Here is a 26,131-nt window from a genome sequence, read left to right as displayed (position 1 = left end):
CTCAGAGGTTCCCCACTTGGGTAGAATACCCTTGTTTGTGATACTGGCACGGACAAGTGGGGTGGTGACAGACCGACCAGTGTTGCTTGGGAAAACCCATGGAGATTGGGTATATGCTCAGAATGATGACGTGACCCTAAGAAAGATCAAGCAGTGGGTGATGGCAAAGGAGTGGCCTACCCCGATGGAGCGCAAACGCTTGCCACCTATGGGGGCAAGAGTAATGCAACAGTGGGATAGACTGAAGTGTGAGAATGGGTTACTGTACCGTAAAGTATATTTAGAGACTGAGTTGGAGGTGAGATGGCAACTAGTAATACCAAGTACCAGTGCCAGGGAAGTTGCCCGTGAGGCTCATGTGAGAGGGGCCCACTTTGGTCCTGATAAAACGTTCAAGTGGCTCCAGCGATTTGTCTATTGTCCTGGTCTTGAGCAGACAGTGCAGGACGTGTGCCAAGCCTGCAGGGCCTGTGAGCTCGCTAAACCCCCAGAACAAAGGGCCCCCACTCAGACGATTAGGACCACTGCGCCGTTGGAGGTGCTGATGATTGATTATGTCCTGATAGGACACTCCAACAGCGGACATCAGTACTGTTTGGTAATGACCGATCACTTTACCAAGTTTGCAGTAGCAGTAGCTACGAAAGATCAGACTGCCGAATCTGCCGCCAGGGCTGTGTGTAAGCACTTCATCCAAGTGTATGGGTGCCCCACTCGTATTCACTCAGATCAGGGGGCATGTTTTCAGGGGCGGCTCATGTCGGAGTTGTATCGGGTGTATGGTATCCACAGATCCCGGACGACTCCTTATCACCCAGAGGGGAATGGGGCCTGTGAGCGATTCAATCGCACCCTCCTTCAGATGTTGCGAACGTTGGAGAAAGATCAAAAAGCTCGGTGGCCAGAGAGCTTAGCTGAGTTGCTCTGGGCCTATAATAATCGGGTCCATAGTACCACCGGCTACACGCCATACCTGATGCTGTTTGGGCATCCCGGACGGGAGATTGAAGAATTGAACTTGACAAATCCTGAGAGAGAGGGCGCTCGCTCGCCCGATGACTGGGTAGAACTACACCGTCGAAAACTGCAGACCATACACCGATTGGTGATTGACAAAACCCGACTGTCCAGTCACCCAGACAAGACCCCGGTTCAACATGAACCCTTCCAACCTGGGGACAGGGTGTTAGTAAGGGCCAAGAGACCCTCGGGAAAGTTGGATGATCGGTGGGAGGCAATGCCATATCGAGTAAAACGAAGGGTCATCCCTGACGGACCAGTGTATGAGATAGAGCCTGAAAGGGGTGAAGGAGTTACCCGGACTCTTCACCGTAATATGCTCAGACCTTGTAATTCAGAGACTCCCACAACGGAGACTGAGGTGCATCGATTGAATCCGACAGCCCCAACCTTCACACCTGCTGCACAGATTGATCCCGATGAGTGGTGGGATGTACCAGTTCCCATGTCTGAAACGGTTCCAGCCGTGGTGATCTTACCTCCACGGGAGGGGACGACACTAATGGCTGCTCCTGTACAGGAACCTGAGCCGACCTGTGGGAATGAAGTGACTGATGCCCCGACTTTACGCAGAACGCCAAGGTCTAATGCTGGGGTTCCCCCACAGCGATACGCCCAGGATGAGTTTGTCTGGGGAGGTCTGTCGAGGACGCCGACCTCTAGTGGGGTGGTGTGTCACGGGGTGACTAATGCTATACAGTCTCAGAACACTTCTCACTGACAAGTGTGTGATGTGATAATAGCAGTGGTAAAAGGAGATGTTTCTGTAATGAAAAATTCTATTGTAGTAATTCTTTTTGACCACAAGATGCCGCTGTGTTAGGTAAAGGAAAAACCAGGAAGTGACGAGTTCAGGAAGTGGACTGCTGTAGTGGGGGAGAAGAAGCTGGCTGTGAGCAGTGAGAGATCTGAGGGACAATCCATTGCCATCCGCTGCCCTGCAACGCTTGTTTCAGGCCAGGGCCAGCTCTGGAGAAGCCCGAACCTGTTGCTGGTTCCCATGTCAGGAGAGTTGGAGACGATTGCTGTGCAGACGCCGCGGAGCGGATGACAAGAAGGACCAGCCCTTGTGACACCGTGTTCCAGTTGCCTGGAGGCAAAGAAATTCCTGTTTCCTTCGGAAAGTCCATCTGACTGTTCGCCCCCTTGCTAACCCGGGTAAGCGGAGCTCCGATTCACCTTTCATAAGGGTGAATAGTGTATACACGCAGTAAATAGTTTTTTTTTTTTTGGCGCCAAAAACCTAGCATAGACTGGTTCCGGCCATTTTGCTTTAAAGCGAGTTCTATCCAAACGGAGATACAGCACGTGTTGTCCTGCTATTCAAAAGAGACACTATATCCTGGATTATAGTACCAGAAGTATGTCATAAGAGGAGTTATTTGTTTCACTAAGACTTGTGCAGCTAAGCACCAACTTCTGATAAAACAAAACCGGTTGCTGAAGTCTTCCCTGCAGGGTTGGGGTAGTGTGTTGAAATGTGGATATTGGGGAGTGGGTAAGTTAAATAGTAAACTGTGATATTGTTAACCCCAGTGTGACACCGCAGGTGATCTTCCTCTGCATACTTACATTGTTTTGTTAGCTTGGTATTAATAGGTAAATTGCAGCTGCTATATATATGTAGCCGCTAGTTAAAGGCATAGTTCACTAGTTCTGACATATTAGGTCACGGTGCAGTGTCACTCAGGGGTCTCAGCCCTCGGCTGAGTGTCTTGTAATTATTGATTTCATCAGGCCTGTTAGCCTGGAGTTCACCCCAAAAGGGTATAGAGTAAAATTTATATTTCTTACTTCGTGTCTGGTGTGGTTGTGCCTGTCCGTGGAACCGCTGTATCCTAAAAGTTCCTGCAAGAGCCCCGGTAGCCAGTCGGCTGCCGTGTCTTTCCCTTCCTCCTCCCCCCTTACAGGGACGTCCTCTACACCTAGACCGGTGACAGTGACAAGGGGACGTCCTCTACACCTAGACCGGTGACAGTGACAAGGGGACGTCCTCGACGCCTGCAGCAGTGAAAATTTCACCAGCATCATAGAAAGAAATTCTTCACAGTAAGAACAGCGAGGCTATGGAACGCTCTGCCCCAGGAAGTGATGATGGTGGATTCATTGTGCAAGTCTTACGGAACCTGATGTCTTTCTCGATGATAATATTACGGGTTATGGATTCTACATTTTAAGGACACGTTGATCCAGGGTATTTATACTGACTGCCAGATTGGAGTCGGAAAGTATTTTTTTTCCCCTGAAATAGAGCACTTGACATGAGGCTCATGGGTTGTTTTTTTTTGCCTTCCCCTGGATCAACACTGTAGGGGATTATAGGGTTATAGGTTGGACTTCATGTACTGATGTCTTCATCCAACCTCATCTACTATGTAACTGTGAATAACTTTTGCAAGATGTTTCCTTGTACCATGCCAAGGTTTAATCGATGCAATAAAGGAATATTTAGAATATGTGCTGGGTCTCCACTGCTTTTGCATATTGGTACATTACAGTAAATGTTCTGCCACTAGATGTCACTTTTAGACTGTCGATGTTACACTGTTACTCTCCTATACTTGGATTTGGTTACACTTATATTTTAACCTTTTACTTTATAATGAATAGTACGTGCTGGTGTCTGTGCAGAATAATGTTGTCCCCACTTACTTGCAGACAGTATTTAGCAGGACTAGGCAGGGACGTTGTTCCCGCTGCCATCTTGGAGAACCAAGCCCAGATCTTCTGTGGATGTTGCTTGTTCCAATCCTTCTATCTCTTCATGTCATCCCAGACAGACTGGATGATGTTTAGATCAGGGCCATATATGCAGAATCTCTTCCAAAGAGCTTATAGCCTACTTGCTTTATTATTGATATTCTCCTGTGTGAGCTTTCCACCATCTTCAGAAAGTCTCCATCTTATTTCTGAACCATTTTGATCAGTTAGTTGGCCTGAGTTATTGCTGCAATCGACACCTGCCCGAGACTGGGTTAGATATCGCTAGTGATACCTAGGACCTCCCAAGACGTTGCTCAGATTTACCCTCGTCTTCACCATTACAATTCTTTTCTACTTGGTCTTGGTCTTGCTAAATTCTTCAATCTAGACTCTGTCCTGAACGGAACGTTTCCATCGAAATCGATAAAACCTACACACACTGGGTTGGTAGCACCAGACTAAATCAATTGGTAGCACATGAGAAGGTACTCCTAGAGCAAAAATATGCTAAAACATAACTTTTAATAGTCTGACTAAAATCCAGAAACTCGTTCCCTTTAAGAATAAAATAAAGGACAAACAAGGGTAGGGATAGGGATTAGACAATCTGCAAACTCCCAACCCTACATTAAGGATAAGTTATTGCATGGGAGGGGAGGGTACGGGTGTTCCTAATTAGTTCTATGTTATTGCCTACAATGCAACACTGGCGATATCTGAACACTAGAACTCGTATGGGACCCCCACTCCGTTTCCCCTCTGACACTCGATTCTGCCCCACTACATGCAGTCCTAACTTGTGATAAATTGGTCGGTCAAATATGAAGTGATACTAACAGGAATACATTGTAGCTCTGGTATTAATTCATGGGCTGTTACAAATGTATCCCATCACACCTCATAAAGCTGTTATCCCACTGAGAGCTCTCTAATACAGACCCCTACAATGATGGGGGCTCTCTCTTTCTGGGGGAATTACTAATGGGCTGCATAGGTTAGGCATGACGAACCCCGGCACTCATCACCGCCAGGGGTTAGCTAGATATAACGATCTGTCCCTCTCTACGCGTTTCGTGTCTCACTCATCAGGAGAGTGATATCTAAATAATCAATAGAGCGTCAAAAATAATAAACTGCGGTTAAAACCACATTTACTGCAGCCCAGATGGTGGGCTGCAGTGTAGAAGCGAGTCCGACGCTGGTTGCTGTCTTAGCCGCGTTTAAAAAGGCCGGGATCCGGTCTCTGCTCCTCCTCCTTCAGACCCGCCCATCGTAAGCCGACCATACAGGATATCGCTGGTCGGACAACGTCATGGTGGGCGTGATAGGGGCGGAGTCTAGTTCCTCGCGCAATCGCCATACCAGTCTACGAAGGAAAACAACGTAGTGGATCTCTGAACAGGTAAGTGTAATATATGGTAAGTATCTCCTCAGTGTTATTTCCAGACTGATGATCATTGGAACATCCATAAGAAGGGGACTCTTAAGTCGCGGTTAAGCGAAGTATCTAGGCTGCACGTCATCCGCTCACTTTTTCATAGACTTATATGCAGCCGCACTAGTCATCCGAGCAGATGATCATTAGAGCATCCCTGACAGGGGCTGTTAAGTCACGATCAGACAAAATATCTTAAACGCTCGCTATCCATTCGCGTTCCATAGGTGTGAACGCAGCCACACCACGCCTCTGATCGTGATACGGAGGTCGAGGCCACAAACAGGCTTGTTAGAGACCCTAGTGACCGTAATACTACAACATTGGACGTCATCTGATATTCATAGACTGCTTACATTAACCAATTCGTCCACGGTCATAGACTCAGTTGATATTGGTTGTTTGTGAACACACATACGATGTATTTGTTACTCCAATCCTGCGGGCAGTGGATATATTAATCAGTTCGAACCTTTAGGAACACGTCTATATGCATGTATATACATGTTACCCCATTTTGATCCAATTCACAGCGATATCACTGACTCTGGATTCGCTCATATAAACCAGGGAGCCCCATTTCTGGCAGCAATATACAGACTGTCATTACTACCTACGTCCAACAATGTGTGCATATGTGCATAATCAAATGACTTGAAACGTCACTGTTACTGGTTATTTAAATACATAGACAGCGTTGCAGTCTTCTGATCCTCATCACTCCATCCGGATCAAGTTCAAGATGAGTAACTATAGGTGTCGTCTCATATATCACGCATGTATATAAAAATATAAAAATAAAGATAAAGATGTATGTCTATCCTAAGTACTGATATTCACAACAGGTGGCTATTATTGCCACCAACCATTTCATAGGGCTGTCCACAGATTTCTGTAAGGGGGTCCACAACCTTTTGTTCCCTTATTCTGATTGGCCCCTGCTCCTCCCTGATTTTGTTGGATGCTCTACTCATCTATAAAGCCCCTCTCTATATTCTATCCCATATAAACATCTTCTGGAGATAGCCTCCCATACATCCACTTTTGTCCAAGGGTTTATCATATGTTCCTTCAACATCTTTTCATCATTTTGATTGGGTAAAAGACATTGCGTTATTTATGAGGAAATTGCGATGGTCTAAGTATATGATGTCCGTGGACAACAGAAGGGCAAGGGAGATGGGGGTAGAGGTAGGGGACTTGGAAGGCATCAGGGTTCTGGAGAGCCTACTCTTGGAAAATGAGGAGCGGGCAAACCCACAACCCCTTACACAGTTGAGACCCCATAATCAGAATAATCCCCCGCCTGGTGATTATAAAAATATTGACATCTTTGAAAAAATGGTAACAGATGAGCTACAAAAACTAGCTTCAAATCTGAGCTTCAGGCGATCTAACATGGGCACAGCACAAATGAATGCCCTGAAGACCCTGGAATCCAATCGCTCGATTGTCATTAAGGCATCGGATAAAGGGGGCAACATAGTGGTCCTTGATCGGGACCACTATGTGTCTATATGTGAACATATCCTCCTAGACCCTGAAAATTATACTGTTTTATCCACGGACCCGACACCACAATTTACCACCCAACTGATCACAATTCTTGACCAGGCCAAGGACGAAGGTCTTATTTCCCAACAAGAATATATGTTCATGTGTCCAAGTCATCCCCGGGTCCCTACATTCTACTGTCTGACTAAAGTGCATAAAGGGTATACCCCCCCCTCAAGGGCCGCCCCATAGTCTCGGGCATCGACGGGTTGACGCAAGGGATTAGCAGTGGATTTTTAGGTTTAACTGTGTTAGACCAAAAGGCTTAAATGACAGCTTATCATTCCTCCCTTTTTTGTAAAGTGGATGTATGGGAGGCTATCTCCAGAAGATGTTTATATGGGATAGAATATAGAGAGGGGCTTTATAGATGAGTAGAGCATCCAACAAAATCAGGGAGGAGCAGGGGCCAATCAGAATAAGGGAACAAAAGGTTGTGGACCCCCTTACAGAAATCTGTGGACAGCCCTATGAAATGGTTGGTGGCAATAATAGCCACCTGTTGTGAATATCAGTACTTAGGATAGACATACATCTTTATCTTTATTTTTATATTTTTATATACATGCGTGATATATGAGACGACACCTATAGTTACTCATCTTGAACTTGATCCGGATGGAGTGATGAGGATCAGAAGACTGCAACGCTGTCTATGTATTTAAATAACCAGTAACAGTGACGTTTCAAGTCATTTGATTATGCACATATGCACACATTGTTGGACGTAGGTAGTAATGACAGTCTGTATATTGCTGCCAGAAATGGGGCTCCCTGGTTTATATGAGCGAATCCAGAGTCAGTGATATCGCTGTGAATTGGATCAAAATGGGGTAACATGTATATACATGCATATAGACGTGTTCCTAAAGGTTCGAACTGATTAATATATCCACTGCCCGCAGGATTGGAGTAACAAATACATCGTATGTGTGTTCACAAACAACCAATATCAACTGAGTCTATGACCGTGGACGAATTGGTTAATGTAAGCAGTCTATGAATATCAGATGACGTCCAATGTTGTAGTATTACGGTCACTAGGGTCTCTAACAAGCCTGTTTGTGGCCTCGACCTCCGTATCACGATCAGAGGCGTGGTGTGGCTGCGTTCACACCTATGGAACGCGAATGGATAGCGAGCGTTTAAGATATTTTGTCTGATCGTGACTTAACAGCCCCTGTCAGGGATGCTCTAATGATCATCTGCTCGGATGACTAGTGCGGCTGCATATAAGTCTATGAAAAAGTGAGCGGATGACGTGCAGCCTAGATACTTCTCTTAACCGCGACTTAAGAGTCCCCTTCTTATGGATGTTCCAATGATCATCAGTCTGGAAATAACACTGAGGAGATACTTACCATATATTACACTTACCTGTTCAGAGATCCACTACGTTGTTTTCCTTCGTAGACTGGTATGGCGATTGCGCGAGGAACTAGACTCCGCCCCTATCACGCCCACCATGACGTTGTCCGACCAGCGATATCCTGTATGGTCGGCTTACGATGGGCGGGTCTGAAGGAGGAGGAGCAGAGACCGGATCCCGGCCTTTTTAAACGCGGCTAAGACAGCAACCAGCGTCGGACTCGCTTCTACACTGCAGCCCACCATCTGGGCTGCAGTAAATGTGGTTTTAACCGCAGTTTATTATTTTTGACGCTCTATTGATTATTTAGATATCACTCTCCTGATGAGTGAGACACGAAACGCGTAGAGAGGGACAGATCGTTATATCTAGCTAACCCCTGGCGGTGATGAGTGCCGGGGTTCGTCATGCCTAACCTATGCAGCCCATTAGTAATTCCCCCAGAAAGAGAGAGCCCCCATCATTGTAGGGGTCTGTATTAGAGAGCTCTCAGTGGGATAACAGCTTTATGAGGTGTGATGGGATACATTTGTAACAGCCCATGAATTAATACCAGAGCTACAATGTATTCCTGTTAGTATCACTTCATATTTGGCCAGAAACAAAGAAAAAAAGTAGACGGCACTGCTCACTCCAAAATAACGGCAAAAATAATAGTCCACTATGAAGAGTAAAAACTCTTGGGTTGGGAATTTCTTCTGACGAAAAGTGGTGCTCACAACCCTTAGAAAAAACAGTAGCAAAAGTAGAGTAGTAAAGGTATGGGTGGGCACTCACCAATCAGTAGACGGCAAAACTTTTCTTAGTATAAAAAGTATTTCTTTTATTTCTTTTATTCAGAACATAGTAAAATAAGTCCTCAGGGAGGGAAAGATAACATAATTGGCAAAGAAAAAAAAAAAAAAAGGCAACAGCCGTTTTGCGTTATCGAACGCTTTTTCAAGCCTAATATGCAAGGCGTTCGATAACGCGAAACGGCTGTTGCCTTTTTTTTTCTTTGCCAATTATGTTATCTTTCCCTCCCTGAGGACTTATTTTACTATGTTCTGAATAAAAGAAATAAAAGAAATACTTTTTATACTAAGAAAAGTTTTGCCGTCTACTGATTGGTGAGTGCCCACCCATACCTTTACTACTCACTTCATATTTGACCGACCAATTTATCACAAGTTAGGACTGCATGTAGTGGGGCAGAATCGAGTGTCAGAGGGGAAACGGAGTGGGGGTCCCATACGAGTTCTAGTGTTCAGATATTGCCAGTGTTGCATTGTAGGCAATAACATAGAACTAATTAGGAACACCCGTACCCTCCCCTCCCATGCAATAACTTATCCTTAATGTAGGGTTGGGAGTTTGCAGATTGTCTAATCCCTATCCCTACCCTTGTTTGTCCTTTATTTTATTCTTAAAGGGAACGAGTTTCTGGATTTTAGTCAGACTATTAAAAGTTATGTTTTAGCATATTTTTGCTCTAGGAGTACCTTTTCATGTGCTACCATCGAAATCGATACACAGAGGATGATTATTCTTAATGATATTATACAATTATTGATACTGTATAATTTCATGTCTAGTTTGTTACATATTTACTTTCATAGGAAAAGTCATAGTCAGAGTTAGGATATAGAAAAAACAGAGGAATAGATGTTGGAATTGGTGGTTTGTTGGACCAACTCCACAGCCTTGCTCACTAGTGATATTTAAGGAATTTCCCATGTTAAACAAATGTAAGATGTAAAGTTCTTCCTCGTAGCAATCTTCATGTGATGAGAAAGAACTTCGGTGTAAAACACATCTGTATTTTCGCTGTGTGGTCGGTGTTGGACTGACCCATCGGAGTACCAGACGATTCTCTGGTGGCCTAGGCTCTAATACAATAATGGTCCACAGAAGACCCCCGTATTTGCCGGGTACTATTGTTTATATCCTGGGGGTTGTTGGAGGGTGAACCCCTGAATAATTTTTTATGGTGGGCCCAAGGAACGTCAGTCTGACAGTGTGTGTGGCTTTTATTCCATCAACAATATAGTAATATCATTCGATTCTTTCTCTCTGGATTTTTCACACTTTCAAGCTGCGGTTCTCACTTTGTTCTATGTTTCTATAGATCTCGGGCCAATTAATCGGCTCTTTTAGCTGCAAGTCAGTCCTCCAGCTACAAACCAGTCACAGCCGTGTTATTATTATCTTCAGTAGAAGAGACAGACATTGCCCAGGGCAGCCGAGTCCTTCAGAAGTTCCATCACCATGATTGATCTCTGGGCCGATATTGACACAATTGGTGCCATGTTCTTACAGATTCATGTATCATTGTATGTGAGTGGCCATAAAGACTAAACCCATAAGGCTGTGTGGCCACGTGACCCCTACAAGGAAGTAGAGATCCATGAAACACATGGCACAACCACACATGGTAACCATAAATGGTCCTGGATCTGGGGCAAACACAGGTAGAACACATTGTAGTCATTGTGTCACATCTTCTTTCCTGGGATTCATGTAGACCATGTGAGTTTTTACTCCGCAGCACATTACCTCCGGTGGCTTGCCTTATACTTAGGTTTTATGAGGACTATAATTTGTATTTTTATCCCCATACACACAGTATATAGCTAGATCAGCCGGCTCCTGGAATTGTCTATCTGATCCTTATATCTTCAAGAGGAGGAGAGTCCTACAAGACCTCGGGTGGCCTGAAAGAGACAATCAGGGTCAGTGGCGTAACTAGGAATGGCGGGGCCCCGTGGCGAACTTTTGACATGGGGCCCCCCCCCCTCCCCAAACCGATGCCGAAGACCTCGACTGACCCCCTCCTCCGCACTCTATTATGTCCCTTAGTAAGCCCTGCACACAGTATTATGTCCATTAGTGGCCCCTGCACACACAGTATTATCCCCCATAGTGTCCCCTGCACACACAGTATTTACCCCTAGTGTCCCCTGCACACACAGTATTATTAACCCCTAGTGTCCCCTGCACACACAGTATTAACCCCTATAGTGTCCAATGCACACAGTATTAACCCCTATAGTGTCCCCTGCACACACAGTATTAACCCCTATAGTGTCCAATGCACACAGTATTAACCCCTATAGTGTCCGCTGCACACACAGTATTAACCCCTATAGTGTCCGCTGCACACACAGTATTAACCCCTATAGTGTCCCCTGCACACACAGTATTAACCCCTATAGTGTCCAATGCACACACAGTATTAACCCCTATAGTGTCCCCTGCACACACAGTATTAACCCCTATAGTGTCCCTGCACACACAGTATTAACCCCTATAGTGTCCAATGCACACAGTATTATCCCCCATAGTGTCCCCTACACACAGTATTAACCCCTATAGTGTCCGCTGCACACACAGTATTAACCCCTATAGTGTCCGCTGCACACACAGTATTAACCCCTATAGTGTCCCCTGCACACACAGTATTAACCCCTATAGTGTCCAATGCACACACAGTATTAACCCCTATAGTGTCCCCTGCACACACAGTATTAACCCCTATAGTGTCCCTGCACACACAGTATTAACCCCTATAGTGTCCAATGCACACAGTATTATCCCCCATAGTGTCCCCTACACACAGTATTAACCCCTATAGTGTCCCCTGCACACACAGTATTAACCCCTATAGTGTCCCTGCACACACAGTATTAACCCCTATAGTGTCCAATGCACACAGTATTATCCCCCATAGTGTCCCCTACACACAGTATTAACCCCTATAGTGTCCCCTGCACACACAGTATTATCCCCAATAGTGTTCCCATATGTCCCACTGTGGACACCTATAAACATTTATTATACTCTGGGGTCTTTGCAGACCCCAGAGTATAATAATCGGAGACCCGGGGGATTAAAACCATTAAAAGAACAGAGACAGTTGCTTACCTGTTCCTGTCGGCCGCCGCTCTTGTCCAGCTTTAATGACGTCAGACGTCACATGACCCGGGAAGCTGGCCTGGGTCATGTGACGTCAGAGATGTCAGACACGAATGACGGAGGCCTGGCAGGATCGTGGAGACACTGTTTTTTATGTTACTGTAACACTATTTTTTATGTTACCTTACCTCTCCGGTCCGCCGATCATTATACTCGGGGGTCTGCAAAGACCCCCGAGTATAATGATAGCCTCTGTGGGCCCCGCGGTGTCACTTGCCGATCCCGGCCCAGCCAGGATCAACAAGTGAATAGGGCCCGTAACGGACTATTTAAAAAAAAAAAAAACACGCAGCGGTAGCGGCTGTCACCGGGCCCCCTAATGGCCCGGGCCCTGTGGCAGCTGCTACTGCTGCTACCACGGTAGTTACGCCCCTGATCAGGGTGGGATATTGAGTCTGTAATGGGGCCCACTTGGTGCAATGAAATTAGATCTTAGAGCGAGTTTCCCCATTAAATGGTGGAGGCAAAGGTCAGGATAGCGGTGTAATGGTGGAACTTTAACCCATTCAGGGCTAAGTCTGCAACTTGCAATGACTGTCCTCTCTTTATACAGTGAATGGACAGGGGAGGGGCTGTCCTCTCTTTATACAGTGAATGGACAGGGGAGGGGCTGTCCTCTCTTCATACAGTGAATGGACAGGGGAGGGGCTGTCCTCTCTTCATACAGTGAATGGACAGGGGAGGGGCTGTCCTCTCTTCATACAGTGAATGGACAGGGGAGGGGCTGTCCTCTCCTTATACAGTGAATGGACAGGGGAGGGGATGTCCTATCTTCATACAGTGAATGAACAGGGGAGGAGCTGTCCTCTCCTTATACAGTGAATGGACAGGGGAGGGGATGTCCTCTCCTTATACAGTGAATGGACAGGGGAGGGGCTGTCCTCTCCTTATACAGTGAATGGACAGGGGAGGGGCTGTCCTCTCCTTATACAGTGAATGGACAGGGGAGGGGCTGTCCTCTCCTTATACAGTGAATGGACAGGGGAGGGGCTGTCCTCTCTTCATACAGTGAATGGACAGGGGAGGGGCTGTCCTCTCCTTATACAGTGAATGGACAGGGGAGGGGCTGTCCTCTCTTCATACAGTGAATGGACAGGGGAGGGGCTGTCCTCTCTTCATACAGTGAATGGACAGGGGAGGGGCTGTCCTCTCTTCATACAGTGAATGGACAAGGGAGGGGCTGTCCTCTCTTCATACAGTGAATGGACAGGGGAGGGGCTGTCCTCTCCTTATACAGTGAATGGACAGGGGAGGGGCTGTCCTCTCCTTATACAGTGAATGGACAGGGGAGGGGCTGTCCTCTCTTCATACAGTGAATGGACAGGGGAGGGGCTGTCCTCTCTTCATACAGTGAATGGACAGGGGAGGGGCTGTCCTCTCTTCATACAGTGAATGGACAAGGGAGGGGCTGTCCTCTCTTCATACAGTGAATGGACAGGGGAGGGGCTGTCCTCTCCTTATACAGTGAATGGACAGGGGAGGGGCTGTCCTCTCCTTATACAGTGAATGGACAGGGGAGGGGCTGTCCTCTCCTTATACAGTGAATGGACAGGGGAGGGGCTGTCCTCTCTTCATACAGTGAATGGACAGGGGAGGGGCTGTCCTCTCTTCATACAGTGAATGGACAAGGGAGGGGCTGTCCTCTCTTCATACAGTGAATGGACAGGGGAGGGGCTGTCCTCTCCTTATACAGTGAATGGACAGGGGAGGGGCTGTCCTCTCCTTATACAGTGAATGGACAGGGGAGGGGCTGTCCTCTCCTTATACAGTGAATGGACAGGGGAGGGGCTGTCCTCTCTTCATACAGTGAATGGACAGGGGAAGGGCTGTCCTGTCTTCATACAGTGAATGGACAGGGAAGGGGCTGTCTTCTCTTTATATAGTGAATGGACAGGGGAGGGGCTGTCCTCTCTTCATACAGTGAATGGACAGGGGAGGGGCTGTCCTATCTTCATACAGTGAATGGACAGGGGAGGGGCTGTCCTCTCCTTATACAGTGAATGGACAGGGGAGGGGCTGTCCTCTCCTTATACAGTGAATGGACAGGGGAGGGGCTGTCCTCTCTTCATACAGTGAATGGACAAGGGAGGGGCTGTCCTCTCTTCATACAGTGAATGGACAGGGGAGGGGCTGTCCTCTCCTTATACAGTGAATGGACAGGGGAGGGGCTGTCCTCTCCTTATACAGTGAATGGACAGGGGAGGGGCTGTCCTCTCTTCATACAGTGAATGGACAAGGGAGGGGCTGTCCTCTCTTCATACAGTGAATGGACAGGGGAGGGGCTGTCCTCTCCTTATACAGTGAATGGACAGGGGAGGGGCTGTCCTCTCCTTATACAGTGAATGGACAGGGGAGGGGCTGTCCTCTCCTTATACAGTGAATGGACAGGGGAGGGGCTGTCCTCTCCTTATACAGTGAATGGACAGGGGAGGGGCTGTCCTCTCTTCATACAGTGAATGGACAGGGGAAGGGCTGTCCTGTCTTCATACAGTGAATGGACAGGGAAGGGGCTGTCTTCTCTTTATATAGTGAATGGACAGGGGAGGGGCTGTCCTCTCTTCATACAGTGAATGGACAGGGGAGGGGCTGTCCTATCTTCATACAGTGAATGGACAGTGGAGGGGCTGTCCTCTCTTCATACAGTGAATGGACAGGGGAGGGGCTGTCCTATCTTCCTACAATTAATGTTTGCTATTGTACAGTTACTCCTGACAGAATTACTTGTAGAGAAGCCAATAGTAGTAATAATGGATAAGTGAGACTGCAGACTGCTGATTTTGTACATTTCCTTGTATTAGGGAGAAATGTAAAATGTGCTTCAGTCACAATGAGGCTAAAAGCAGCAGAAAACAGGACACCATGAATGAAGACTTATACAGCTGGAGAACAGACTCACCTGCAAGATCCGGCAGATATTTCAACTTTTCAATGATATTACCTTTTGGGAATTATTTAACTACCAATGTGATAGCAATCTGTGGTCTACATGAGATATTCTTTGCAGTACCAAGGGCATGATACAGATAAGATATAGCAAGTTGAGTTCTAGACATTGTATACATTGCACTGTAGATCTTACCATTAGTGCAGAGGGGTATTCACTTTTAACAAAAACTAAATGGGGCACATTTTTAAACACATTGAACCAGTTGTATTTTTCTGTTCTTTTTGCCCCAGTCTAAAGATTGAGCTTTGATAATCATCTTGAAAACTGCATTGGTCACTTTTGAGAGGACAAATCTTTAGCCTGCTTATTTTACCCATGTCATTTATCTTCTAAGTAGCTATGGATGAAACACTTCATAACAAGCCGGGTTCATCCCGATTACTCAAAGTTGTTCAGTTACAAAAAACGAACAAATAGCAATTCATCTTGTATGATCAAAAATGGTGTGATTTAGTGTCTTCAATATGAAAAAAAATTGTTTTTATTTTATTTTTTATTTTTTGGGGGTTGTACAAGTGCATATATATATATATATATATATATATATATATATATATATATATATATATATATATATATATATATATATATTACAGTCCAGAGGAAGATGAGACTCCATGGACTGTAATATTTATCCCAATACACCCGCCCCACCCCACCCCACCGCACCCCCACCTCCCCATATAGCGGTCACCAACGAAGAGGAAGATGAGACTCCACGGACTGTTATACCCCAAACCAACCGCCCCGCCCCACCCCACCTCCCCATATAGCGGTCACTAACTAAAAGGAAGACGAGACTCCATGGACTGTTATACCCCAAACCACCCACCCCACCCCCACATACCCACCACTCACCCACCCGAAACCAACCCCCCCCCCCCCCCCCTCCACTTTACTAGCTTTGGCAATGCCAAATATCTATTCGGACGTGCCAATAAAGCTTTTTTGATTTGATTTGATTTGACATATATATATATATATATATATATATATATATATATATGTATACAGTAATGTGGCATCCACTAATGTAAAAAAGAATCCCCATTATTAAAGAGAGTCCTGTGTAGAGATGAGCGAACACTAAAATGTTCGAGGTTCAAAATCCGATGCGAACAGCCGCTCACTGTTCGAGTGTTCGAATGGGTTTCGAACCCCATTATAGTCTATGGGGAACATAAACTCGTTAAGGGGGAAACCCAAATCCGTGTCTGGAGGGTCACCAAGTCCACTATGACACCCCAGGAAATGATGCCAACACCTCTGGAATGACACTGGGACAGCAGGGGAAGCATGTCTGGGGGCATCTAACACATCAAAGACCCTCTATTACCCCAACATCACAGCCTAACAACTACACACTTTACACACTCAATACCACCTCTCAGACAGTGGAAAAACACCTTGAAACATGTGTATTTGGCACTTGCAGTGAGGAGAGCTTGTCACCAGCAGTGAATTTGGCCCTTATAGTGAGTTGAGGTTGGCACCAACATTGTTTTTGAAAATCAGGGTGGATTGAGCCTCTAACCAGCAGAGTTTGGGGAAATTCATGGTGGAGGGAGCCTCTAACCAGCCCAGTTTGGGGAAATTCATGGTGGAAGGAGCCTCTAACCAGCACAGTTTGGGGAAATTCATGGTGGAAGGAGCCTCTAATCACCACAGTTTGGGGAAATTCATGGTGGAAGGAGCCTCTAACCAGCCCAGTTTGGGGAAATTCATGGTGGAAGGAGCCTCTAACCAGCCAAGTTTTGTGAAATTCATGGTGGAGGGAGCCTCTAACCAGCACAGTTTGGGGAAATTCATGGTGGAGGGAGCCTCTAACCAGCCCAGTTTGGGGAAATTCATGGTGGAAGGAGCCTCTAACCAGAAGATTTGTTTGAATCAGGGTGGAGGGAGCCTATAACCAGCAGAGTTGTTGGAAATCAGGGTGGAGGGAGACTCCAACCAGCAGAGTTGTGGGAAAGCAGGGTGGAGGGAGCCTCTAACCAGCAGAGTTGTTGGAAATCAGGGTGGAGGGAGCCTCTAACCAGCAGAGTTGTTGGAAATCAGGGTGGAGGGAGCTTCTAACCAGCAGAGTTGTGGGAAATCAGGGTGGAGGGAGCCTCTAACCAGCAGAGTTGTGGGAAATCAGGGTGGAGGGAGCCTAGTAGGAGCAGAATTGTGCAACGCTTATGGTGGATGAGTATGAGGATGCGGAGGAATTGGAGAGGTTGAGCACAGACATGGAGTTTCATGTTGGGGTGCTTTACACAGGTGGGCACGAAAATGAAGGCTCTATCCAGTGGTGGTTCATTTTTATCAAAGTGAGCCGGTCGGCACTCTCAGCTGACAGACGGGTGCGCTTGTCAGTGATGATGCCACCGGCTGCACTGAACACCCTCTCAGATAGGACGCTGGCGGCAGGAAAGAACAGCACCTCCAAGGCATATAGGGCAAGTTCAAGCTACAGGTCCAACTTCGACACCCAATACGTGTAGGGCGCAGAGGGGTCGGAGAGGACAGGGCTGTGGTCGGAAAGGTATTCCTGCAACATGCGCCTATACTTCTCACGCCTGGTGACACTAGGAACCTCAGTGGCGGTACTTTGGCGAAGGGGTGCCATCAAGGTGTCCCAGACCTTAGACAGTGTGCCCCTTGTTTGTGTGGACTGGTGAGCACTTGGTCGCCTACTGGAGGAACTGCCCTCTCTGTCGCCATTGTCACATGCTGGAAACATCTCCATCATATTCTGCACCAATTGCTTGTGGCAAGCATTGATGCGATTGGCCCTCCCCTCTACCGGAATAAAAGAGGAGATGTTGTTTTTATACCGGGGGTCAAGGATAGCAAAGATCCAGTACTGGTTGTCCTCCATGATTTTGACAATACACTTGTCAGTTGTAAAGCACCCCAACATGAACTCAGCCATGTCTGCCACAGTGTTAGTTGGCATGACTCCTCTGGCCCCACCGGAAAGTTCAATCTCCATTTCCTCCTCATCCTCCCTTTCTACCCATCCGCGCTGCAACAATGGGACGATTCGAAGTTGCCCGGAAGCCTCCTGTATCACCATCACATCATCGGACAGCTCTTCTTCCTCCTCCTCCTCCATTAAACGCGATGAAGCGGACAGATGTGTGGACCTACTCTCCAGCTGTGACGGATCGGATGCTATCCCTAACTCCTCTGTGTGATCTGAGTTATCCCTGTTGTCAATGAGGGATTCTCTCAGCACACACAAGAGCGGGATTGTAAGGCTCACCATCGCATCTTCAGAGCTCACCCTCCTTGTGGACTCCTCAAACACCCGTAGGATGTCACAAAGGTCTCTCATCCATGGCCACTCATGAATGAGAAACTGAGGCAGCTGACTTTGTGGCACCCAAGGGTTTTGTAGCTGGTATTCCATCAAAGGTCTCTGCTGCTCAACCACTCTACTCAACATCTGAAACGTTGAGTTCCAGCGTGTGGGGACGTCACACAAAAGCCGGTGTTGTGGCACATGCAGGCGTTGCTGGAGAGATTTTAAGCTAGCAGCGGCTACTGTCGACTTGTGAAAGTGGGCGCATATGCGCCACACTTTCACCAGTAGCTCCAGAACATTTGGGTAGCTCTTTAGGAAACGTTGCACCACTAGGTTGAAGACGTGGGCCAGGCATGGAACATGTTGGAGTCCGGCAAGCTCCAGAGCTGCTACCAGGTTCCGGCCGTTATCACAAACGACCATGCCTGGGCCCAGGTGCAGCGGCTCAAACCATATTGCCGTCTCATCGAGGAGGGCATCCCTCACCTCGGAGGCAGTGTGCTGTCTGTCCCCCAAGCTGATCAGCTTCAGCACAGCCTGCTGACGTCTACCAACGCCAGTGCTGCAACGTTTCCAACTCGTAGCTGGGGTCAATCTAACAGCGGAGGAGGAGGCGGTGGCGGAGGAGGAGGCGGTGGAGGAGGAGGAGGAGGAGGGGGGTGTTCTTCTCGTGTCCCTGCCAGGAATGTTAGGCGGGGAGACAAGGTACACCGGGCCAGTTTGGGAAGCAGTCCCAGCCTCAACTACATTCACCCAGTGTGCTGTCAGTGAAATGTAGCATCCCTGTCCGCATGCACTTATCCACGCGTTCGTGGTCAAGTGGACCTTTGTGCAAAGCGCGGAACTAAGAGCTCGCCTGATGTTGAGTGACACGTGCTGGTGCAAGGCGGGGACGGCACACCGGGAGAAGTAGTGACGGCTAGGGACGGCATAGCGAGGTGCCGCAGTTGCCATTAGGTCCAGGAAGGCGGGAGTTTCAACAAGCCGCAATGCCACATCTCCTGGGCCAGCAGTTTAGCGATGTTGGCGTTCAAGGCTTGCGCGTGTGGGTGGTTAGCGGTGTATTTCTGCCGCCGCTCCAATGTCTGAGAGATGGTGGGTTGTTGTAAAGAAGCGCCTGATGGTGCCTTTGATGGTGCAGGAGAAGGAGATAAGACAGGAACAGGGGAGGATGAGGGAGAAGTCAACAAAGTGGCGGAGGCAGATGAAGTGGTGTCCTGGCTCGTCCTCTGGAGTGCATCGCCAGCACTGTGAGCAGTGGCAGAGGCAGAGGCAGTGACGTGAAAGGTGGGCGACGTTTGTCCTGCCATTGCTGCCTGCCACTGATTCCAGTGCTTGGATTCCAAATGACGGCGCATTGAAGTGGTGGACAGGTTGCTCTTCTCAGAGCCCCTACTCAATTTCGAGAGGCAAATTGTGCAGACAACACTATATCTGTCCTTGGCGCATTCCTTGAAAAAACTCCACACCTTTGAGAAACGTGCCCTCGAGGTGGGAGTTTTTCGGGGCTGGGTGCAAACTGGAACATCTTGGGAGATTCCAGGTGTGGCCTAGCTTCGCCTAAGCTGCTGACCTCTGCCTCTGCCTCTAGCTACCCTTTTTGGTGCTGCACCTGCCTCAATATCAACACTACTTTCCCCGCTTGACATCCGCCCTGTCCAGGTGGGGTCAGTGTCCTCGTCGTCCACCACCTCCTCTTCCAACACCTGTCTCATCTCCTCCTCCTGCACAATGTGCATGTCAACTGGCTGCCCTGATGGCAACTGTGTCTCATCGTCGTCGATGAGGGTGGGTTGCTGGTCATCTGCCACCAAATCGAACGGAGATGGAGGAGACTCTAGTGTTTGAGCATCTGGACACAGATACTCGTCTGTTAGGTCCGTGGAATCGCGAAATGGAGGAGCAGGTTGCGGTACAGTGAAAGGAAGGGAGAACAGCTCTGGGGAGCAGGGACAGTTGGGGTTATTGTTCTGGGAAGATTGGGAATTTTGGGAGGAAGGAGGACAAGACTGTTGGGTAAGAGGAGGAGAGGAGGCAGAGGCTGACTGGCTGGTGGACAATGTTCTGTAAGCGTTATCCGACAGTCATTGCAAGACCTGTTCCTGGTTCTTGGGCCTAGTAAGGTTTGTACCCTGCAGCTTAGTTAATGTGGCAAGCAACCCTGGCACTGTGGAGTGGCGCAATGTTTGCTGCTACACAGGAGTAGGCATGGGATGCCCTGTGGCTTCACTGCTAACTTGCTCCCCAGAACCATTCCCCCGACCTCGCCCACGGCCTCGTCCACGTTCCCCAACCTCGCCCACGGCCTCGTCCACGTCCCTTTGCGGGAGCCTTGCGCATTTTAATATGCTTTCCTTGCTTAAACACACTCAGAACCTGGGTGTATATGCCAATACCAATAAATTGAGGGTGTATGCAGGCCCCAATTTATTGGGTGGGATTAACACTCAGAACCTGGGTGTTTATGCGAATATAAACAACTTAAGGGGGGGATGCAGCCCCCAATATATTAGGGGAATTCACACTCCAAAACTGGCACTATATGCTTATAGCAACAATTGAGGGTTGTATGAAGGCCCCAATATATTTTGGGAATTAACAGTCAGAAAGTGGCACTATATGCCAATAGCAAGAATTGAGGATGGTATGAAAGCCCCAATATCTTTTTTCTATTACCAGTCAGACCCTGACACTATACGCCAATAGAAGGAATTGAGGGTGGTATGAAAGGCAAGCCCCAATATCTATTTTGAATTTACAGTCAGACCCTGGCACTATATGGCAGTAGCAAGAATTGAGGGTATTTATAACCCCAATATATTCTTTGAATTCCCAGTCAGACAATGGCACTATATGGCAGTAGCAAAAATAGTGGGTGTATATAGCCCCAATTCTATTGTTAGGGGACTTCCAGTGTATTCAAGTTAGTTTCTGGGATGGAGGTGGGGGGGCACACCGTTGGAACGTGGATCGGGGGTATATAGGGTATACGGGAATACACTTTCAGTGTATTCCATTCAGGATCCTGAACGCTGTGGAAAGCTGGGTTGCGGCGATTGAGCCCGTCAGTGCCACGTTACACTGACAAGCTTCTCCCTGGAATTTAGCTCTTACAAGAGCTGTTGGTTGTCTTCTCCTTCCTATCCTAGCCTGTCCCTGCCTACCCAGAATCTAACCCCTAGCTAACTGGATGGAAACCTCCGTCCTCGGTGAATTGCAAGCTCAGAATGATGCGAAGCTGGGCGGCGCTGTTCTTATGAATCAGAAGTCATATGTTTTCGGCAGCCAATTGGTTTTTCCTACTTTTTTCAACGTCACCGGTGTCGTAGTTCCTGTCCCACCTACCCTGCGCTGTTATTGGAGTAAAAAAGGCGCCAGGGAAGGTGGGAGGGGAATCGAGTAATGGCGCACTTTACCACGCGGTGTTCGATTCGATGCGAACAGCGTGATAACCGATCGAACATGTTTTCGATAGAACACTGTTCGCTCATCTCTAGTCCTGTGGCCTGGTCCACTATTAAATTGATTCTATTAAAACATTAATTTCACATTTGTTCCTGTCAAGGGAAAATTGTCGGTGGCTTATTTTTTTAATATAAAATAATACACTTTTATAGATTTTTAAAATTTTACAGTTTTATAGATATGTAGCCCTAAGAGCCTTAAGAGTATTCTACACTATGTTTTATAGATAGGTTCCTAGGAGTCCTAAGAGTATTCTACACTATGTATTATAGATAGGTTCCTAGGAGTCCTAAGAGTATTCTACAGTGTGTTTTATAGATAGGTTCCTAGGAGTCCTAAAAGTATTCTACACTATGTTTTATAGATAGGTTCCTAGGAGCCCTAAGAGTATTCTACACTATGTTTTATAGATAGGTTCCTAGGAGCCCTAAGAGTATTCTACACTATGTTTTAATCCAATTTAAGGTGTAGTTTGAGCCAAACTTGTTCATGCTGCATGGATTCTTTTTCACAAGCCTTCCAAACCTGTAACAAAATGAATCTTGAGAATTTTATTATTATTTTTTTTTTAATGCAGATTGTGAGCCCCACATAGAGCTCACAATGTACATTTTTCCCTATCAGTATGTCTTTTTTGGAATATGGGATGGAAATCCATGCAAACACGGGGAGAACATACAAACTCCTTGCAGATGTTTTTTTTTGCCCATGGCAGGATTTGAATACCAGGACTCCAGTGCTGCAAGGCTGCAGTGCTAACCACTGAACCACCATGTGGCCCCCTAATCTTGAGAAATTTGCCCATCTCTACTTCTAAGTCTTCAACAATCCCTGATGGTGTTTCCGGCTCCTGGATGAGATTCCCAGCACTTTGTACAGACAATCTTTGATGCTTCTCACCATTGTCCAAGTATTGTTGACTTTCACTTATTACAGGTATACCAGGTAGATGTTTGTTTTGCTATGAAGCGCCGCCACAAGTAATCACATGATGTCATCCTGAAACATCCATCAAACCAAAGGATGCCGCTAAGTAAAGTATAAAAGTCTCTCCTCTGACCTTAGCACAGATAACTGCACCAGCTCTGAAGACGTCTCTGACAATCTGTCATTACCTTGAACTTCAGATTCTTCAGCCATGAAGTCCTTCCTCTTCGTCTTGGTTTTTGCTATGGGTGAGATCGGTACAGGTAAGATTTATATTATAGTTTCACTCTATTACATTTTTCTGTAACATTAGATACAAGGTCATTGAAAAATAGATAAACTTTAGCAAAAACCAAATTAATACAATATTGATTTTAACCAATGGAAAGTTTAATAACTTTATGGATTCCTAATACTATTTGATCCTATTAGTCGCCCTGTAGGGCCAGATGATAAATGACATCCTCAGCGACTACGGTGATGGCTTTCTTATGTTTTTGTCTGTATATTAATCATATTTGCATTTAGGTTTTGCCTTGAGGTGTAATTATTGTAAGGCTATCGGTAAAGAAGACTGCACAGGAGAATCTGTTGAATGTGGATGTGAAAATGCCTTCTGCACAAAGGGACTTGAATTAAGTATAATAAGTAAGTTGGATTCAAACATGTCTTAGCTAATCTTATACCTTGCGCCCAAATATGAATGTCATTTATCTGCTGTATAATAATGTCTATGATTATGGGCTTACAGAAGGGTTTACAGCAATACAGAATCCACCATCCTGAAATACTCTGTGCTGCCAGCGCTTTATCCATGAATAAGTCTCTCTTATTGTAACATTTTACTTTTTTCTGTTTCTCTGTCCTACATAGCAGTTAGTAAGTTCATCCCTCTCTTCTCCTGAAATACTCTGTGCTACTGGGGACTTGGAGACTTCCACTATTTGCCTGTGACCTTCTATTTTCCTTCAGATAATACTGCCCATGTCACAGAGAGTTCAACTTATTTTTTTTAATTTGTGTCTAATGATGAAAACCTCTTTCCAAAAAGAAGTTAGTGCTTTAGATCAAAGGCAGTCAATAGGTACATCTAGATATACATTTCCAAAAATCAGTAACAACCATTATAATGTATGTAGGCACTATGCTAGGACTAAAACTACATAGTGTATGACACTGTCTGGGCTCCTAGGACTATATATATATATATATATATATATATATATATATATATATATATATATATACTAGAGGGAGGACCCGGCTTCGCACGGGTATATTACATGTTATGTTTGTGTAGTGGCCCCATAAGAATTGTCCAATTTTGCACTGATGTATTTTGTATGTGGTTTGTGTGTATGTCCATAAGCGTCATGTGGTTATGTCGATCTCATTTTGGATGTCAGTGAAAAACCTGTGATCAGTTGTTATGGAGACCTGGAGTAAAGCTGTATCTAATCCTTCCCCATGTAGTACTGTGTTTAGATGCAAGTATCCAATCCTTGTTGATGTGGTGCTGTGTGCAGATGCACATATCTAATCCTCCGGCATGTGGTACTGTGTGCAGATGCGGGTATCTAATCCTCCCCATGTGGTATTGTGTGAAGAGACACGTATCTAATCCTCCAGTAAGTGAAACTGTGTGCAGACGCGCATATCTAATGACTCTGGCGTGCGGTACTGTGTGCAGATGCGCGTATCTAATACTCTGGTGTGTGGTACTGTGTGCAGATGCACATATCTAATCCTCCCCTGTGTGGTATTGTGTGAAGAGGCGCATATCTAATCCTACGGCATGTGGAACTGTGTGTAGACGCACGTATCTAATCCTACGGAATTTGGTACTGTGTGCAGACACGCTTATCTAATCCTCTGGCGTGTGGTGCTGTGTGCAGACGCACGTATTTAATCCTCCCCTGTGTGGTATTGTGTGAAGAGGCGCGTATCTAATCCTACGGCGTAAGGAACTGTGTGTAGACGCACGTATCTAATCCTACGGCATGTCGTACTGTGAGCAGACATGTGTATCTAATCCTACGGCATGTGGTACTGTGTGTAGACGCGTGTATCTAATCCTACGGCATGTGGTACTGTGTGAAGACGCGTGTATCTAATCCTATGGCGTGTACAACTATGTGAAGACACGTGTATCTAATCCTCCCCTGTGTGGTATTGTGTGAAGAGGCGCGTATCTAATCCTCCCCCGTGTGGTACTGTGTGCAGACGCGCGTATCTAATCCTCCCCCGTGTGATACTGTGTGCTGAGAGGCGTATCTAATTCTCTGGCTTGTGGTACTGTGTGCAGACACGCGTATCTAATCCTACGGCATGTGGTACTGTGTGTAGACGTGCGTGTATCTAATCCTACGGCATGTGGTACTGTGTGCAGATGCGTGTATCTAATCCTATGGCATGTACAACTGTGTGAAGACAAGTGTATCTAATCCTCCCCTGTGTGGTATTGTGTGAAGAGGCGCGTATCTAATCCTACGGCATGTGGAACTGTGTGTAGACGCATGTATCCAATCCCCCGGCATGTGATACTGTGTGCAGATGCATGTATCTAATCCCATGGCATGTGGTACTGTGTGTAAACGCGCGTATCTAATCTTCCCCCGTGTGATAATGTGTGCTGAGATGCATATCTAATTCTCTGGCTTGTGGTACTGTGTGCAGAGGCATGTATCTAATCCTCCAAAGTGTGGTACTGTGTGCACACACACGTTTCTAATCCTCCCCTGTGTGGTATTGTGTGAAGAGGCGCGTATCTAATCCTTTGGCATGTGGAAATATGTGTAGACGCGTGTATCTAATCCTACGGCATGTGGTACTCTGTGCAGACGCGTGTATATAATCCTATGGCGTGTAAAAATGTGTGCAGACGCATGTATCTAATCCTCTGGAGTGTGGAACTGTGTGTAGACGCCTGTATCTAATCCTTCGGCATGTGGAACCGTGTGCAGACGCGTGTATCAAATCCTTCAGTGTGTGGAACTGTGTGCAGAAGTGCGTATTTAATCCTCTGGTGTGTTGGACTGTGTGGAGACCCGTGTATCTAATCCTCTGGCGTGTGGAACTGTGTGTAGACGCCTGTATCTAATCCTCCGGCATGTGGTACTGTGTGCAGATGCGGGTATCTAATCCTCCCCATGTGGTATTGTGTGAAGAGACACGTATCTAATCCTCCAGTAAGTGAAACTGTGTGCAGACGCGCATATCTAATGACTCTGGCGTGCGGTACTGTGTGCAGATGCGCGTATCTAATACTCTGGTGTGTGGTACTGTGTGCAGATGCACATATCTAATCCTCCCCTGTGTGGTATTGTGTGAAGAGGCGCATATCTAATCCTACGGCATGTGGAACTGTGTGTAGACGCACGTATCTAATCCTACGGAATTTGGTACTGTGTGCAGACACGCTTATCTAATCCTCTGGCGTGTGGTGCTGTGTGCAGACGCACGTATTTA

This window comes from Leptodactylus fuscus, chromosome 6, assembly GCF_031893055.1.
Source record: "Leptodactylus fuscus isolate aLepFus1 chromosome 6, aLepFus1.hap2, whole genome shotgun sequence".
In the NCBI taxonomy this organism is placed as follows: Eukaryota; Metazoa; Chordata; class Amphibia; order Anura; family Leptodactylidae; genus Leptodactylus; species Leptodactylus fuscus.
This window is presented reverse-complemented; position numbering follows the sequence as displayed.